Source organism: Sorex araneus, chromosome 4, assembly GCF_027595985.1.
Source record: "Sorex araneus isolate mSorAra2 chromosome 4, mSorAra2.pri, whole genome shotgun sequence".
NCBI lineage: Eukaryota > Metazoa > Chordata > Mammalia > Eulipotyphla > Soricidae > Sorex > Sorex araneus.
Genome location: NC_073305.1, coordinates 36,221,204 through 36,238,742, shown reverse-complemented (window position 1 = coordinate 36,238,742; position 17,539 = coordinate 36,221,204). Strand labels below are relative to the sequence as shown.

The following is a 17,539-nucleotide window of genomic DNA, read 5'->3' as shown; positions in this document are numbered from 1 at the left end:
TAAAAGAGTATCCCTTCTGATACCCCAGGCCCATATCTCAGCTCAGACCAACATTTCCAGCCCTTTAGGGAGATGGAACAGATTTTTTTTTTTTAAATTGCAGGTCCCATATGGGAAAACTCACAAATACTTAAAGTATACTTTGTTAAAAATTCCATAATTTTTGCTTCTATACTATCTATTAAGAACAGTATCAGGACAGAGAGATAGTACAGGAATATAAGGTGCTGGCCCCGCAAATATGCTACCTTAGTTCAATCCCTGGCACTACATATGGTCCACCAAGCACTGCCAGGAATAGACCCTGAGCACAGAACTAGGAGTAAGCCCTGTGCACTATCAGGTGTGACGTCACAACCAAACAGTATCAAACATACCAACAACAGAAAAAACAAAGGATGACTGTGAGTAAAGGAATGACAGTGGCTTCAAAAATGTAACCTAGAACTTGAGGGCAGTTAGGGGCTCTTAGTTTGAGCTGAGTTTTTTCGATTGCTCAAGAGCTGCTGAAGTACCTTACTCTTTTGTTTACCCCCAAGAGCTCAAAATTGGCTTGACAACCAGAATTTCTTGCAGTATTTCTTTTTTTCTTTCTGTTTTTTTATGGGGGGGGGAGTAATACCCGGCGATGATGCACAGGGGTTACTCCTGGCTTTGCACTCAGGAATTACTCCTGGCGGTACTCAGGGGACCATATGGGATGCTGGCAATTGAACTCGGGTCGGCGCATGCAAGGCAAACGCCCGACCCACTATGCTATCGCTCCGGTCCCTCTTGCAGTATTTCAAATCTCTTGCATCACACACACTCAAATGAAAAATCCACTGCACTTGTTGGGTCTTCGTGGGAATCAGGAGAAAGAGTGAAAGCCCAGCCACCTGTAGGATGAGGCATAACTCATGTGTTCCGGGGCTGATGCTGTGTCTGGGATGTCACAGAGCCCCCTTCTGTGGCTCATCAGTACCAGCACAGCTCTCCCAGGACCCATGAAACTGCTTGACCAAAAGGTCTTCACTCTCTTCCTAGGGCTGTGAGGGAGAGCGCCCCTCTGAGCATATGGGGAGACACTATGATTCCTTGTGGGGAAAGTGTAGGTGCTCCACCCAGAACCCCTTCCATAATGAGTTCTGCAGCCTCCAGTAGAATGGGAACCCCTTTGTCTGAGAGGGTTATCTCTCTCCACACACACACCCTGTTGTCACCTACTATGTGGACACAGCAGCCTGCACTTTCTCCTCAGGTTGAGACCAGCCTTCTCTCGCAATTCATGTTCCTGTATTCCCGTGGGGACAGCAAAGCATCTTCAGTCTTCTTCTCCCCATTCTACTCTCCTCAGTCTCTGCTTGCAAGAACCCTTCCCAATAAGTCGCCTGTGTGAGAGACTCCCCCATCTCAGATTCTGCTTCTGGAGACCTGGCCTTGGATTTATTCTCTATACATGAGGTGCTGGGTGTCGACTGAGTCTTTAGAAAACACGAGGCATTTGCTCTGAGCTAGGGCTGGATTAGGGAGCAAGGGGAATGTCCGGGTGCTAAGGGAGCAAGGCTGCAGTTTGTAAGCTCTGGGGGAGGGGGGCCCTCTCACCAGTCCGCCACCAGAAAGACATGCATCTTAACCCTTGCCTGATCTCTCCATTTACAAGGCTTATGCTCTAAGCTCTCTGATGACTGGGGACAGGAACTCATGAATAAACTCCTTGTCCTTTGTCCCTGATTGCCAGAGTGTAGGTAACCCTTTTATTAGCCAGTTTATTTGGTAGCTTTTTCTTTTTGACTACGTTTTTTTATGTTGCTGGGGGACTGAACTCCCCATGAGTGAGAAATGGGCTCTGCCACTAAGCCACAATTCTGGAATGATTATCCCAAATAAAAACAACGCAAAGAATGGAGCTGAGATCTTCCTGCAAAGGATATTGACATCCATGGAAGCAGTGAACGTGACAGTGGAAAGTTGTTCCAACCACTAGAGCCAGTGACAGAGCAGAAGGGGTCAACATTTGAAGAAGGAAAACTTATCCCTTGATCAATTTGGTGGTGGTGGTGGATGCAGTAACCTATTTCTTTAAACATCAATACCATAATCAGTAACATTATTGTAATCTTGTTATCAAAAGTATGATAAAATAAAGAAAGAAATATCTCATTTTAGGATAATTCAGAAGACAACGGCTGAAATAAAAGAGGTCACAAGGCAAACATGCCATTGTAAAAACAATCCTTTGTGATAGCACTAAATAAAAATACCCAGCAAAATATGAAACAAAAAAATATAGCCTTATGCTGGATTAACAATAGTCACACCCCAAAGTTGGCTATATGGCTTCTTTGGTGTCTGAAATCAATGTCCTGCTATTTTAAAGACACCAATAAAGCAAATAAGCTTTTATCTGGTGTCTAAGATATCCTAGACAATTATAATTACAACATTACAAGAGTCATTTAATGTAGGAGTATAACATGATTTCCATCATTTTTACTTTCATTTTTCAAGGAAAGTTCCTATCAAAACTATTTTTTTTACTCAAAATTTGGATCCTATTTTAAGATGATTCCTCCAACAGACCTTTCCCCCACTACCCTTTTTCTCTGACTCTCAAGAACATCTAGTTTCATAAAATGCGATTCGACATATTCCTGAGAGTTCAAGTGCAATTCAGTGTAACATTTCTCAATTGTCTACCTACATACTACCTTATTTACAGATTCAGGTAAATATCCATGAATGCTATTTAGAGGCTGATGACGAAATGCATCCTAGAACGGTGCATGTGACTCTGTAGTTTCTGTGTCTGGAAATTAGAAGAGATCGGGAGTTTGCACTTAAGACACAAGAAAGCCCTGATTTGTTGGGGATTCCGATGGAGGGACCGCAAGAAGCAACCAGTGTTGTTGGTCTGCCTGGCATGGGAGATGCTTGGCTTGGCAAAGTCCCTCTCTTTCCCAGACAGACTTCTGTTGTCCCAGACCAGGAAGCTGTGCAGGGGAAGCTGAGCTCCAGCCTGCTGCAACATGCGATGCTTGGCAGGGAGAATCTGATAATGAGGTTACTGAGCCTCCATGCTCTTCTATTTGGACTCACGTGGGAGTGGAGCTTTCTTCGACCACCAATGCAGTGTTCTCAGGGAGCAGCAAGGCTAAAGCACCATGACGAGTCTGATGTTTGATGTCCTGTCTGTGGACATGCATGTAGTTGTGGTAAACTGCAGCTGGCCCTCAAGTCCCTGTGTCTGGCTGTCTGGCGGGCAGTATGGGATCCATCTAAGATCCCCCCTTCCTTTTTTCCCAGAATTATAGGGCAAGTCCTGTGAGCTGGAATAAAGTCCAGGTACATGTTGGAAGCACGTTACCCCCAAGTTCCTAATTAATAGAGGACTCAGAGCGAACAGGGGTTCCCAAGCACTTCAACCAATGAGTTACAAGAAAGGAGAGCTTACTTCTAGGAAATTCTTTACTGGCCTCATTCAATAATAAGTCACCCTGAACCTCACCAGGAAAACAGACCTCCCAGAGGGAAATCCTATGGATTCGGCCCAGGAAAATCCTCCCTATGAAACAAAGCATGCAGGCTGACAGTATAGGAAGTGTATGAGCTTCCTCAGTGTTCTCAACTTTAATCAGTGGCTTAGGGATACAGTCATTTTGTATGTCCAGGCAAATGAACTCTCCTTTCTACATGCCTCCATTTTTCTCACCCATAAAACAGTCATAACAGCTGCCTTAGAGGCTTGATGGCCTGCAAAGCAGATGGTTATAAAGATGGAGGGTGCAGACGGCCCCATTCAATAATGGCCCCTGGGCAAGGCAGCTCCATGGTGCGGTTGCTTCTTATTTTATGCATGTTTTACAAGGAGGGAAGAGGAAACCAGAATATAAAGCAATGATATCACTTGGCAGGGTTTCCCAACTGACAACCTAAGAAGGGGCCAGAAGACGAGGAGAGAGTCCAGGGAGCAGAGCATGTGCTAACATGTGAAGCCCTGAGTCCATCCCAGGGCCCCACACGACCAGCTCAAGCACTGCTGTGGGGTACTCTGGTGCGTCTCAAGTACCAGTGGGCCCAGAGTTTTGCTGGGCCCAAGCTCCAAACCACTAGACCCTGAGCAAGAAATACTTGGGAGTGGTTCATATTAAGAGAAAAAGACTAGATCAGAGGGGGCCAGGACTGGGACCACCAAACAAGAAGCAGACAAGGTCCTCTTTCCCTTGTCCCAACAAATCCACGAAAACAGCTGTAACAGGTGGGGAACACAGTTATGATGGATCACATGAAGACCTGAAGGAAGCAGGAGCAAGGGGTGACATGATAGTGGCAAATGTGGCCGGTGGCCTGGCAAGGCATGGCAGTTGTTGCTGACCTTCTGGAAAGATGTTGGCCTCTGAAAGGTCCAGAGAGACAGACTTGGAGGAGCAGTATGACAAAGGAAACAACTGCAAAGCAAGCTCCGTGTGTGTGTGTGTGTGTGTGTGTGTGTGTGTGTGTGTGTGTGTGTGTGTGTGTGTGTAGGGGGCTGGTGACTCCCAAGGCTCTCCATGCAAGGGGTGAGCTAACTAACTGGGCCAATAATTGGGCCTGGTGATGTGGTGCGGCTCTGGCCCAGCCACCCAGCAGCACTAAAGAGGTGCATGCAGTTCTGGGAACAACAGAACTCTGGGCGTTGAGCATGCAACTCTTTAGCTTTCTTCTTGGCCCTGTGTATTCTTTTCTTAAATTTCAACCTCTGCTCTGCATTGATTTTTCCCCACTATGAGCTTAAAAAGGTGGAACAAATAGGAATGATGTTCACAACAAATACCGGACCCAGACGAACCACTCACTGGTAAAGCAAAATTCCCCTCTGAAGCAAAGGATTAGACCCTGGAGAGTGCAGCTGATTTATTAAATTAAAAAAATTATTTGTGTGTGTGTGTGTGTGTGTGTGTGTGTCCATACCTGGCAGTACTCAAGAGTATCTCCTGTTTCTGTGTTCAGAGGTCACTTCTGGCAGTACTTGGGGACTCATACGTAGTCTGAGGAATCTGGCTCTGGAGAGTTTGGTTTAAATAAGTCACACCACCCTCCCAGGCAGTGGGGGACCAGCAGAGATGGGGGGGGGGACTTATCCCAAACAGACCTCTTGACTCTTAGAAGAAAAAGTGTTTCAAAGTTCAAAAATAAGCACCAATAAAAAAGATTAACAATGCAAATCGGTTTTTAAAACCAACACCGATGAGAAATTACTTTCACAGGCTGTCCTGTTCTTGCACTATGCCCTTGTGTGACATCAAGCAACCATGTTCAGAGCTATTCTTTGTATTTTCCCCAAACAAGGAGGAATTAAATAGCACATCCCCAAATGCTGCAGAGTGCCAGCCCTAGGACCACAGGAACATGAATTTGAGAATCTAAGCCACAAGTCCCCAGATTAACTTGAACAACCACCTTCTTTTCAGAAAAAGAACAAAAAAAGCACTCAGCACCCTGCCCCATGAAAAATCTACCTTATCTGCTGTCTTTAAGTTATCAAACAGAAGGAAACCCCAGCGGTACTTCAGGCAACTACTGCCACCCTGGATAGGAAGAGTATCCCTGGGAGATGATATCGCTCATTTTAGGAAACACTACACAAAACAAATCAGGGAGTCCACACCCCAATGATCAATTCAAAAAGACCAGCAGGCTTTCCTTCTAAAACTTAAGAAGCTTAAAGCTTTGCATATTTGGCTTCATCCAAGTTTTTCTTTCCTTTCGATAGAGGTAAATGACTTATTCTTAGATTTTTGTTTAAAAAGAGGGGGGGCTGTTTCTATTCTTAGATTTAGGAAAATATATCCCAGAGCCTACAAAGTCTTGATCAACAAACTGAGAACTCTGAGTCAAACCATCCTGAGTTTCTTTCCCTTCAGCCTACAGGCTGCCTGACAACTCAACATGATGGAGTTTGCTCTTGAAATACTAGGAAAGAATTTAACATGGCACACAACCAACATGTGAATGGGGTCTGGGTGACTGATTAGGCTGGAGTCAAGTGTTTGAGAGGTGCTTACCGAATCCTGGTCAGGAATTAGAAATGCACTCACAGTAGAGGGGTCCTCCCCTCCTCAAGCCCTTGTGTACTCTTCCCTACTCAAAATTCCTCTTGCAGGATCCTGCTGTAAAGGGTTCTGTGATCCTCAAGGATGAATCCCTGGACCAGTGGCATCAGCATTGCTTCTGAGCTTGTAGACATGCATGTGCCCTGGCCCCATCCCAGACCTGCTGAAGTCGGCATCCTATTTGAATAAGGTCTTCAGGTAAGTAATCTCTGTGATCAGGAACATTTGAGAAGCACTTCCTGACATCATGGAGCCTGTTCACTTCAGTAACGGGGTCAGCTAAATACTCTCTGCCAGTCCACGAACCAGTCATGGCCCGCAGGGGTAGAACGGTTGAAAACCACTCATCTACCACTCTGATTCTAACTCCTGATCTGTGGACTGTATGCAGGATAGGTACCAAGTCACTGGTGTAAAACAGTTGAAGAATGTTAGTCTAGAGGAGGTTATTTGAAGGCTTATGTCTGTGTCTGAGCTGGAGGCCCACTGGGCCTCATTCCTGGCCCTTGTCAGTGTGTGGGAGCTTCCCTCCCAGCCCTCAACACACACACACACACACACACACACACACACACACACAACTCTCAGACCTCAGCAAGAAGACTGGGGATTCTACTCAGTCCTGACACTCTACCTGGAGGTCCACTCAGATTCCACATGCTGAGGACTTGGTCTCCCAAGATCACCCTCCACTTCAGAGGCCAGTCTCAGGTCTAGGCTGCCACCCGTAGCTCTGAATTATAGGCAATGACTCAGATGCTTCCATACCACCCCATCCTCAGGGTTGAAGAATCTGCCAGAAAGGCACACAGCACTCAGCAAGCCAGTGTATCCAGCAGACTGCTGATTAACAAAAGCCATGACTCAGGAATGGTCAGATGGAAGAAATGCATCATGCCAGGTTTGGGGAAAGGTGTGGAGTTTCCTCTCTAGGTACTCCATCCCTTCAAATTTTTTCATTTTCACCTGGGGTACACTCCAAAACCCCCTATGTTGGGTTACCAAAGGAAGCTTTGTTACATAGCCTGGTCAATAAACTCATTGATCACTGAGGATTAACCTCAACCCTCAGATTTGAGGTTAATCCAATCCTTGAGGAACGGAGGGGAAGTGGGACTAGAAGCTATAATCCTCTAATCAGGTGTTGGTTCCTCTGGCAACTGGCCCACATTGAATTCTTGCACCGATGCACCGATGATGTTAGTCATCTCATAACATAAGAAAGAGACACCTTCACCACTATCTACCCTTAGGGAATTCCAACTTTCCCTTTAGAGAAACTGAGCCAGGAGCTGTGGATGAAGGCCAAAAATTCATGAAGAAAAATATCTTTGGTTGCTAGGACGCCCAAATATATGCATTTGCTAAAAATCACAGTACTGTGTGCTCATTCACAAGTTCTTTATCTGCCAAGGCAGATTCTAGACAAGAATTGGGGTGCAAGTCATCTGGGAGATGATAGCAGGAAGCTCCTGGAGGGAGTGAGCCTGGGCCCGACCCTGGCTGAGAGAGTGGCACTATCACTCCTCCAATATGCCCCTGACTGAGGGGTTCTAGGGTTTGCTCTGTCCTGCACTTCCTGCTTCCATAGCCAGAGAAAGACACAACCCCCCCGCCCCCATCCAGGAGAAAGACACAGGTAGGCCTTAGCCCCAGGCTCCCTGGCAGGGGTGGTGATAATTTTGGATGCATCATCCCTCCCTCCCTCCCTCCCTCCCTGCCTCCCTCCCTCCCTCCCTCCCACTCTTCTTCCTTCCTTCCTTCCTTCCTTCCTTCCTTCCTTCCTTCCTTCCTTCCTTCCTTCCTTCCTTCCTTCCTTCCTTCCTTCCTTCCTTCCTTCCTTCTTTTTCCTCTATTTCCTTGCAGCCAGGGCCCATCAGTCTGAATATACTCAACCTAAACCAGTACATAATGGCCTCTTGGCAGATACCCCACTTTCAGTCATTCCCCAGTCTGTTCTATAAATTGTCTCAGATGAATCAATACATTTTTTTTTGCTCGAAAACCTTCAAAGGTTAACAACTGACACTCCTGAGGACATCTGCCTGAGAGTGCACCCTGGACGCATTCAGGAGCCAGCGATAACACCCCTCCCCTGCCTTCTTAAGCCAAGGCCCTACCCAGCAGGCTTCCGGAACAGGACTCAGAAGGGTGAACTCTATAGAGATCACACAGGTTCCAACATGGGGGCCACCTCCCACCACCCTGGAGGAAGACCTTCCATTCACTCAACAAGTGTTTCTTATTTTGCCTCAAATGGGAAACAGCTTCTATTGAATGATTCCTATGTAGGAGACACGCATGTTTTCTGTTAGGTCTTACATTCCTTTGTTCATTCCCTTGTTTAATAGTTATTTATTGGGCCACAGGTCTTTCTAGTACAGCCCCTGGCTGTCTCCAAGGGGGTGCTTATGGCTTGGGAGGAGGGAGAAGCTGTGATGTGATGTGACGTGACACTCTGGGTCAGGGCTGCTCAAAGGTCTGCACCAACAGTTCTCTACAAGAGCCACCCAGCTTTCCTCACTATCGCCCCCAGGCCTACTTCACAAGTCACTACTATGGTATTCTCTTCCTTTGAATTAAACAGTCTACCCGGTCTTCAGATTATGGACCCTGAGACTGGATGCAGTGAGCTGGCAGAGTCTATTTGTGCTGACTTGCAAGGGATAATTTAGTTCAGCATTTGAACTCACAGGTCAAACACTATGATACATGAAAATAACCCTAAAATGCCATTCAAACAAAAAATGCCAAAACCTAGCTGAGAGTCCTTTTATTCAGAACTGTGTCCAGCAGACTTAGAGGCTAAGAACAGATTCCTGTGGACAGGGCAAGACTCAGACATTGTTTCGCTAACTTATTCAGTGGCTATCATTGGCTGACTCCAGGACCAGTCTGGAGGTACACAATGAGGTACCTGTCCTAAGCCAGCCATTCTGTTAAATATCAGGCACCAAGCGTTTGCTGAGCTAGTAGGGAAATTCATACCACCTGAACTTCAGGCGGTGTCCAGGAGGAGGACAGAGGAACTGGAAGGATGTCTGCATTGAATCTCCATCAAGGAAAAGTCAGATGCCTAAGTACTGAGGTTCAATAAGAAGAATAAGTGGATGTGAATCTTACATGGACATGCTAGGAAGGTTCTGCTAACAGTGGGAGTTACCCTTTGTGTTTTAGGATTTTATTTGGCTTTCTCTTCCAGCCTGGGTTTCAACTTTTTCAGCGACTTGACCAGTTATTTCAGATGACTTGCACACACAAAGTTAGGGATACACTGTCTAGTCATTCTGATGGCTAAGCTCATCCTTGCATCTTCCTTGCCGCAAAGGGCAGGATGCCTATGTCTCGGTTTTTAAAATCAACTCTCAGAGACTTGTTTGTGGAAAACAGGAGTTTTCCAAAGTCTTAAGTTAAAAAAACCCCACCAAAAAACCACACAGTGATGAGCTGTAGGTTTTTAAAGAGTGTCCAGGCCCCTCAGGATCCTTATTTGGAAATTAGAATATTCTGAAGGGAAAACCATCGTGTTTCTTTGTTTTGTAGGGGGAGAGAGCAGACCAACCTATTTATGACTTCCCACCCTCTGAGTCTGCAAAGGCATGGACTGATTAGCCTCTTCTGCTTTTCTGCATCATTTGCTAAGAGCAAAGAGGATTTGTCCAGTGTTTGTCCTCTTGACTACAACTGCTGGCAAATTTTTAGATTGCTCAGAAACATCCCCAATCTAAAAAAAAAAACTTCAATCTGACAGAAAACCAAGAAGAGAATGCTAGTGTGTCATGAGCGAGTCCACAGGACAGGCACTGTTATATGATCTGTAGGGGATGAGGCCAGTCATGCATCTCAGTAACCAACTCAAGTCTTAGGGCATTCCATTTGCACACCAGGATGTGGAACCCTAGGAAGAAGGGGAAGAAACTATCAGCAGAGCCACGTGAGAGGCTGAAAACCGGAGCCTGACAGAGTCTGGAGTCCAGCCTCCCTCATGAAGGAAGGCTTTGCCAGGGAGCCCCTGAGTGCCTGGTGCAAACTGTCCTTCCTTTGCTGAGAACCTCCCCCTACCCTACACCCTGCCATCCCCAGCCACCTGGGGGCGCTAACGTACACCAGCAGGGATTCAGCTCCTGGACAGGGATTCTAAGGTGGGGGAGGGCCTGCGAATATGCTTTTCAAATCACGGACTGGTGGTGGGTCCTGGTGCAGAGAAAGTGGCCCTTGGAGAGAAGTTGCTTCCCAGCGAGGGCCCACCAGGGGGATATGCGTCCTGGAGAGTGGGACCAAGTGGGCCTTTTTCAGGTTGGCAGGCTTACAGAGCACCCTGTTGTTGATGAGGGCGAGCCCTCCCCCACCCCCACAGATGACTTCTTCCTCCAGGGAGCCTCTAATCCCTCTCTATAGGGGGGCCAGTGAGGCAGAGCTTCATGCACTCAGAGTGCGTTCTCCCATCTGGCCCTGGAGAATCACGATTTCCTCACTTCTGACCCTGAGGCAGGGCTCGTGACCTCCACTTCACAGAGCATGGGGTCCACTTGCACAAATGTAAGCAGCTGTGAAGGGGTCTCCGTGGCCCCCAGCCCTGAATTTCCTCTGATGTGTCTTCGTGGCCACTTTCCCTGGATATTGCCCCCCTCCACTTCCAATGGCCCCAGGGGGTATCTATAGGGAAGGAAGCTTTTCACTCCCATATCTGAAGGCAGTCCCCCAAACTCTGGTGTGTGTAGGAGCCCCACTAGGAACACAATGGCCTTCAACTGGGGGGACCCACAGCTGAGCAAGAACCCCTCCCACTGGGGTCCTCAGTCAGCAGCTCCCTGTGAAGAAAATTGGACTGGAATCATAGATAGCACAGTGGGTAGGGCATTTGCCTTGCACGTGGCTGACCCAGGTTCGATTCTTCTGTCCCTCTCGGAGAGCCCGGCAAGCTACCGAGAGTATCCCGCCTGCACGGTAGAGCCTGGCAAGCTCCTTGTGGCATATTCGATATGCCAAAAACAGTAACAAGTCTCACAATGGAGACATTACTGGTGCCCGTTCGAGCAAATCAATGAACAACGAAACAGTGCTACAGTGCTATCCAAGAATGAATAGTATTTCTGGATGTGAGGTTCGGATCTTCTGCTCAGTTCCAAGGACCTTAGGGGTCCCAATGCCCCCTGCCCAGCCTGCCTCATGGTCACTAGCTGCGTCCCAACTCAACTCAGATGTTCTGCTCATTGGAGGAGTTTTATGTGTTTTGTGGCTCTGACTGGAAGCCCCCTCCTGCCTCCCTCCAGCCACTTCTGTCCTCAGATTTAAGAGAATAAAAGCAGTAGTTCCTTCATGGGAACCTTCTAGACAGAGAACTGTCAAGGCAAAAGTCCTCTCTGTTAACTCCACCTTTCCTCAGTAGATGAGTTTTAATGATCAGAAAAAGGTCCCTGGGAGGAGAAGACTGTGCTTGAATCTTCCAGTGAGGCTGCACCAGAGGGCAGAAGGAAGAGGCTTGTCTGGTGAATTTCTGACCCTGAGAATGCCCATCTTTCCCTGGGCAGCCCAACTTCCTTCAAGCATTTCTGAGAAGGGGCTTTCCATAGTAGAAACTGTCTCCTACCAAACAGCTGTCTGCACTTGTTCCCAGAGGCCGGTCTCTCTAGCCAATGGTGGTTTTTTCTTTCGTTTTCTTCTCCTTTTTTAGTAAAAATTTTATCTCTTGGATTTTGGGCCACTGCTTGTGGTTCTCAGGGCTTATGCATGACTGCACTCAGGGATCACCCCCGGCATTTGGTGCCTAAACCTGGGTCAGCTGCAGTCAATGCAAGCACCCTACTTGCTGTACTATTCCTCCTGCAGTCACTGTGAGAGCCATGGCTCATGTCCCAGAGGCACAAGTGGACAATTAAAAAGTGCACAGAGCACTTAGGAGTAAGAGCTGGGGACAGAGAAAACCACTTTCTTCCATGTAAGTGGTGCAGGAGGATGGGAACTCCTCAATGTGAGCGGCTGGAAGACTTTGGTCAACTTCCTTGGTTGCTCTGGCTGCATGTCTGCGTTGGTAAAGAGGGTACCAATGATGTTGTAGACATTGTGTCATCCCGCTCACATTCCCCCACTTGTTCTGATCACATAGCCCCATACATTCCCCCCACGGGACTCCATATCCTCCCTGCTCTCAGCCTGTGAGTCTAGGGGGCACTCCATCTCACTCCCACCTCCCTGAGAGGTGGGGCATGTGACCCATGTGACCCCGGCTGTAGCCAACGAGAGCAATGAGACTCCATGGAGCTTCTTTGGGGACATTTGTGAAGGGAGATGACTCATTCACAGGGGCCTGGCTGCCATTTTGCCATCCTGAGGGAACAGTGTCTGAGAATGAAGCCAAGAGAAGAAAGAGAAGCTGACAGATGAAGGCAGAGACACTGCGATGACTTTCTGCGGTCCAACAACAAGCTGTGGACAAAGCCAACCCTAGTATTTTTTTGTTTGCAAAACCATAAATTCGCTTTCCCACCCAAGCCAACTTGGGTTGAGTTTTTGACTGCTGGCCAACAAAAGCATTTAGAAGAGGTACAAAATACCCATCTGACAATGTTCTGAGAAGCAAATTGAAAAATATCAACAAACTCTCACGAGGCCTAGCAGAGAGGAGTTAGGCATCTATCTGCACATAGGCTCTGTCTTCAAGCTCGTGTTCGCCCTTGCACTCGTATCTTGATTGCTGGCTGGTTTCTTTGCTTGCCTATTTCCACTCTGGAGAAACCTTTGTTCTCCCTTGAACACACATGTCTCCCTTTCTCTCCTCTTACATATTTCCAAACCAGTTTCAATAAAAAGCTATCCTGCTTCTTCACACACACACACACACACACACACAGACACAGACACAGACACAGACACACACACACACACACATACCCCCCAAACAACTGAAACCTTCTGGCTGCCTGCATCTCAGCTGTAGTAGTTAACTGACATATGAGGGAGCCTCAGAGCTGACCGAGTTCCTCGGGTCCTCAACTGCCACTGTGACTTATAATCTGTGTCTGGCCAAGCTACCCTGATTCACTGGGCTTTAAGCCCTGAGCTTGTCCATCAGTATTCAGAGAGGCTGCCTGGAAGGAGATGGTGTTTCCAGTAAGTGTAAGGTGCTTTTACAGGAGCCTCTGGATCTGTAACATCCTACGTGGGTCTAGTGGTTTGACAATAGGTTCACAAATGATACGACCTTCCTCCTTTCAAAAGGTGGGGGTGGTTAGAGTAGCAGGAGACGAAGGCTTGTTCCTCCCCACCCCCAACTACCACGCCACTGGGAGAGCACACTCTCAGCAAAAGCGCAAATGTGAAAATGAAAAGCAGAATGTGGCAGAAGGGAAGACGTGTGACTTTGGAGACTTTGAATGCAAAGATGGAGAGGGGGTGAGGAGAGAGGCTCATGGGACCACAGCAGCCTGCCTTTCACCAGGCTGAGGGGGGCGACCGCGTGACCGAGCCCCACCTGCTAAAGAGAAGGGGGATGAGGGCCTGGGAAGGTGGAATGTGTACAAGAAATCCGAATCACCTCATTTCACTTTAAACCTGCGTCCCTCGGGAGGGGAAGAATGAGCCTCTGTACATGGGGAGCTTCTACCTGATTCTTACTTTCCTGGCTGGGTCACGTTGGAGGGGCTCAGCTGCCATGCTGCGAGGATTTTCAAGCTGCCCATCGGGGTCCATGTGGGTAGGATCTGTGAGGCCTCCAGCTGCACCTCTACCCACGTGCCTACCTGAAAGGTCACCCCAGAAGCAAACCCTCCAGATCCAGCCATGCCCTTAGAGCAGGGCCGCTTACACACTCCACTAACCACCGCTTTTCAGTGGAGAATATGGGGGGGGGGCTTGGTTTAGGGCCACACCCAGCAGTGCTCAGGGCTCACCTACAGCCCTCGAGTTATTTCCCTGGCTTTTCCCTAATATTTTCACTCCATCCCCAGAAAAACCCAGAGGGAGTACAAGCCCCAATTCCCAACTCTTCCCGAGAACTCTACAGCACGTCCCCCACCTCGCAGGAAGGCCCTGCTTCTCCCCTACCAAAGCTGGTGAGGTTGACGCCTTGATGTGAGCGGCAGAAAGAGGTAACCTGCTCCATCTCTCATCCCCACAGGCCTCAGAGACGCTGCCCCCGTGTTCCTGGGCTAGCCTGGTTGGTAGGGTGAGAAGCACACGGCCCTGTGGACAACAGCTGGGCTCAGGCAGGCCTGCCAGCTCCCCACAGACGCCTGCACAAGGTCAGCCAGGGTTTGCCGAGCTGCTGGGCCCAGAGCTGAAAACCTGCCCAGCTAACTCCTAGAATCCCGGGCAGTCAAAAGATGGTTCCACACAGCCACTGGACTTAGTGACAGACACAGACACGAGGGGCTGGGAAGTTAGTGAGGACACTGGTGAGCTACCGAGACCCCATATAACCCACACCAACACCCAAGAAGATGTAACCATGAGGACATAGTTACACACACACACACACACACACACACACACATAAACACACCCATACTCGCTGGTATGAACCATGGAGACGGCCGGGGCAGGCAAGGTCTTCGCTTGTCCTCATTCTACTCTCCACAAAGCCATGGTGACTTGTCTTTGTTGGCTAAAGCCCCAAGGAAAGGAGAAAAGGCAGAACCAACAGTGCCCCGGCTAAACACAAAGATGAGAGAGAGAGAGAGAGAGAGAGAGAGAGAGAGAGAGAGAGAGAGAGAGAGAGAGAGAGAGAGAGAGAGAGAGAGAGAGGTGGGGCTCATGGATCCACAGCAACCTGGATTTCACTAGGCTGAGGGGGGCAACCACGTGACTGAGGCCTCCTACTGGAGAGAAGGGGATTTGAGGCTCGGGAAGATGGAATGTGTACAAGAAACTCAATCACCTCATTTCACTTTAAACCTGTGTTCCCTGGGGGACTGAGGAATGAGCTCCTGGACACAGCAAATCAGACCAACTCACCAGATGACAGAGAAGAGCCATCACTTATATTGACTGTCCCTAGACCTGCAAAGCACCCAAAGAGACTGCAAATAAAAAGAAATGTAAGTGCCCAAATGTAATTAAATGCAGGTGTGTTTAGAAACTCTTTCAAGAAAAGTTTTCCTCATAGACAGCCAGAGATCCCACTTACACAGAAAACAGCTCCTTGGTAAAACTTACTTAGCTAAATATTTGTCAATTATAAAAGCACATTGAACTTTGTATTTGAATTGCCATGATTCGAAACTGGTTGAAATGCTCCAAATTTTTCTCCCAGGATTGCCAAGGTAAGTGCAGGAGGTAAGGCACTTGCTCTGCCTGCAGTCAACCCTGGTTTGGATCCCGAGCACCACACATGGTTCCTTGAGCACTGTGCCAGGGGTCAGTTCTGAGCACAAAGCCAGGAACAGTCTCTGAACACTGCTAGGTATGGCCTCCCAAACAAACAAAATTCTTTCATATTTCTTCTTTGACAAATAGAAGGAATTTGTGATCAAAGTAATCGATGGTTAATTTACCTATGTTAAAGTGTGTATTTAATTTTATCTCAAAATAAGGTCTCTCATACAGTATTATTCACATACCATAAATTTTCAGATTTCACACTGTTCTTAATTTCTATTCATTGTCAAGAACTGGGATCAGGGAGACCCAAGATCTGGACCTGAACCTTCATCCACCTCCTTCCAGATCACAAACTCTCCCTGGTTCCCCCCTGTTTAGAATGGGGACGACCTTCCCTTTGGGCTCAGGAAAAACGATGATCTGGTGATGGCCGAGAGGAAAGCTGACCCACGCTACTGCTCGAAGGGCAGAAGGCAACGATGGACTAAACGGAGGTTCTGGGAGCCTGGGCTGAGATGGGAGATGTGGATGCTGATGCCCGAGAGGCCCCCAACACACCACAAGAAGTGCCCTTGAATGTAAATGCCCAACTCTGATTTTTGCTCCTAGATTTCTACCACACACCCCTACTCGGGCAGGAAGGTCCATTCCCTCCAGAGACAGTGCTCCATGGCTAGAAGAGAAGCCTTGTGAATGAATGCACAGTCTCCAGTGCTCAGGCAAAGGCTGGCGGGTGACTTTCCAAACCCTTCAGGTACATCCAGCAGCCATCTAAAGAATATACATCCATATTGGTGCTTTTTCCTTCCCTCTTCTTTCCTGGGAACCCTGATCAGTCACCTGCACTCACACCCTGAGTTCAGGCTGCACAACTGGCAAATAAATCTTAGGGGGAAAAAAAGAATGATATAAAAAAATTGCACTTTGAGCGGGTGGATAGAGGCAGGGGTCCAGGGAATCTAGAAGGCCAGACAAATCAACTGAGGCTGGGAGTGAGTGTTTTAGAAGGGAATGGTGGAAGGAGGCTCCTGGCAAAGAGAGACCATGCAGAGAAGTCTCAAGTACAAGCAGGCCAGACTGCACCTGGGGAAGGAGAGAGTGAGGGAGCAAGAGTAAGAAAGAATGGCCTGGGTTGTGGCTCCACAAAACCAAACTTCTTTCAAATGTCCTCTAGCTTTACTTCCAAACTTCTTCTAGTTTAACTTCCATCCAACGTTTCTACTTTACCCAAGTCCCCCTGCCTGTTGCTAGAGACACTCCTGAACCATCTCTTTCCAGGTTCTGCTGCCTCCATTCTGAAGCCCCCAGGATGGAAAGAAGAAAAAAGAAAGAAAGAAAGAAAGAAAGAAAGAAAGAAAGAAAGAAAGAAAGAAAGAAAGAAAGAAAGAAAGAAAGAAAGAAAGAAGGAAGGAAGGAAGGAAGGAAGGAAGGAAGGAAGGAAAGAAGGAAGGAAGGAAAGAAAGAAAGAAAGAAAGAAAGAAAGAAAGAAAGAAAGAAAGAAAGAAAGAAAGAAAGAAAGAAAGAAAGAAAGAAAGAAGGAAGGAAGGAAGGAAGGAAGGAAGGAAGGAAGGAAAGAAGGAAGGAAAGAAAGAAAGAAAGAAAGAAAGAAAGAAAGAAAGAAAGAAAGAAAGAAAGAAAGAAAGAAAGAAAGAAAGAAAGAAGGAAGGAAGGGAGGGAGGGAGGGAGGAAGGAAGGGAGGAAGGGAGGGAGGGAGGAAGAAAGGAAGAAAGAAAGGAAGAAAGGAAGGAAGGAAGGAAGAAAGAAAGAAAGAAAAGGAAGAAAAGAAAGAAATAAAAAGAAAGAAAGAAAGAAAGAAGGAAAGAAAGAAAGAAAGAAAGAAAGAAAGAAAGAAAGAAAGAAAGAAAGAAAGAAAGAAAGAAAGAAAGAGAGAAAGAAAGAAAGAAAGAAAGAGTTCAGGAAAGGAAGATACCTGCTAGGGCCTGACCCTGCTAGAATGTGCCCTTCTTTCTGATAAATAAGCCAGTGCTAGAAAGTGGGGTAGATCACGGCCTTGAAAGAGCCCCCTGCTCAATATGCACACCCATTCCTCTTGCTGCCCAATTAATTCATGAAGCACAGTTGAAATCAAATGGTTGCTGTATACTTCCAGCCAAGTAAAAGAAATCTCATTTCCTAAAGCCAAAACTAAT

The 17,539-nt window shown here is 47.4% G+C and overlaps 1 protein-coding gene across 1 annotated transcript in view; it reads right to left on the bottom strand.

Annotated features, from left to right (window-relative positions):
- Positions 1 to 17,539, bottom strand: part of ITGA9 (integrin subunit alpha 9) — a 327,700-nt gene that overhangs the window by 82,408 nt on the left and 227,753 nt on the right. The gene's annotated exons all lie outside the window — the stretch shown is intronic.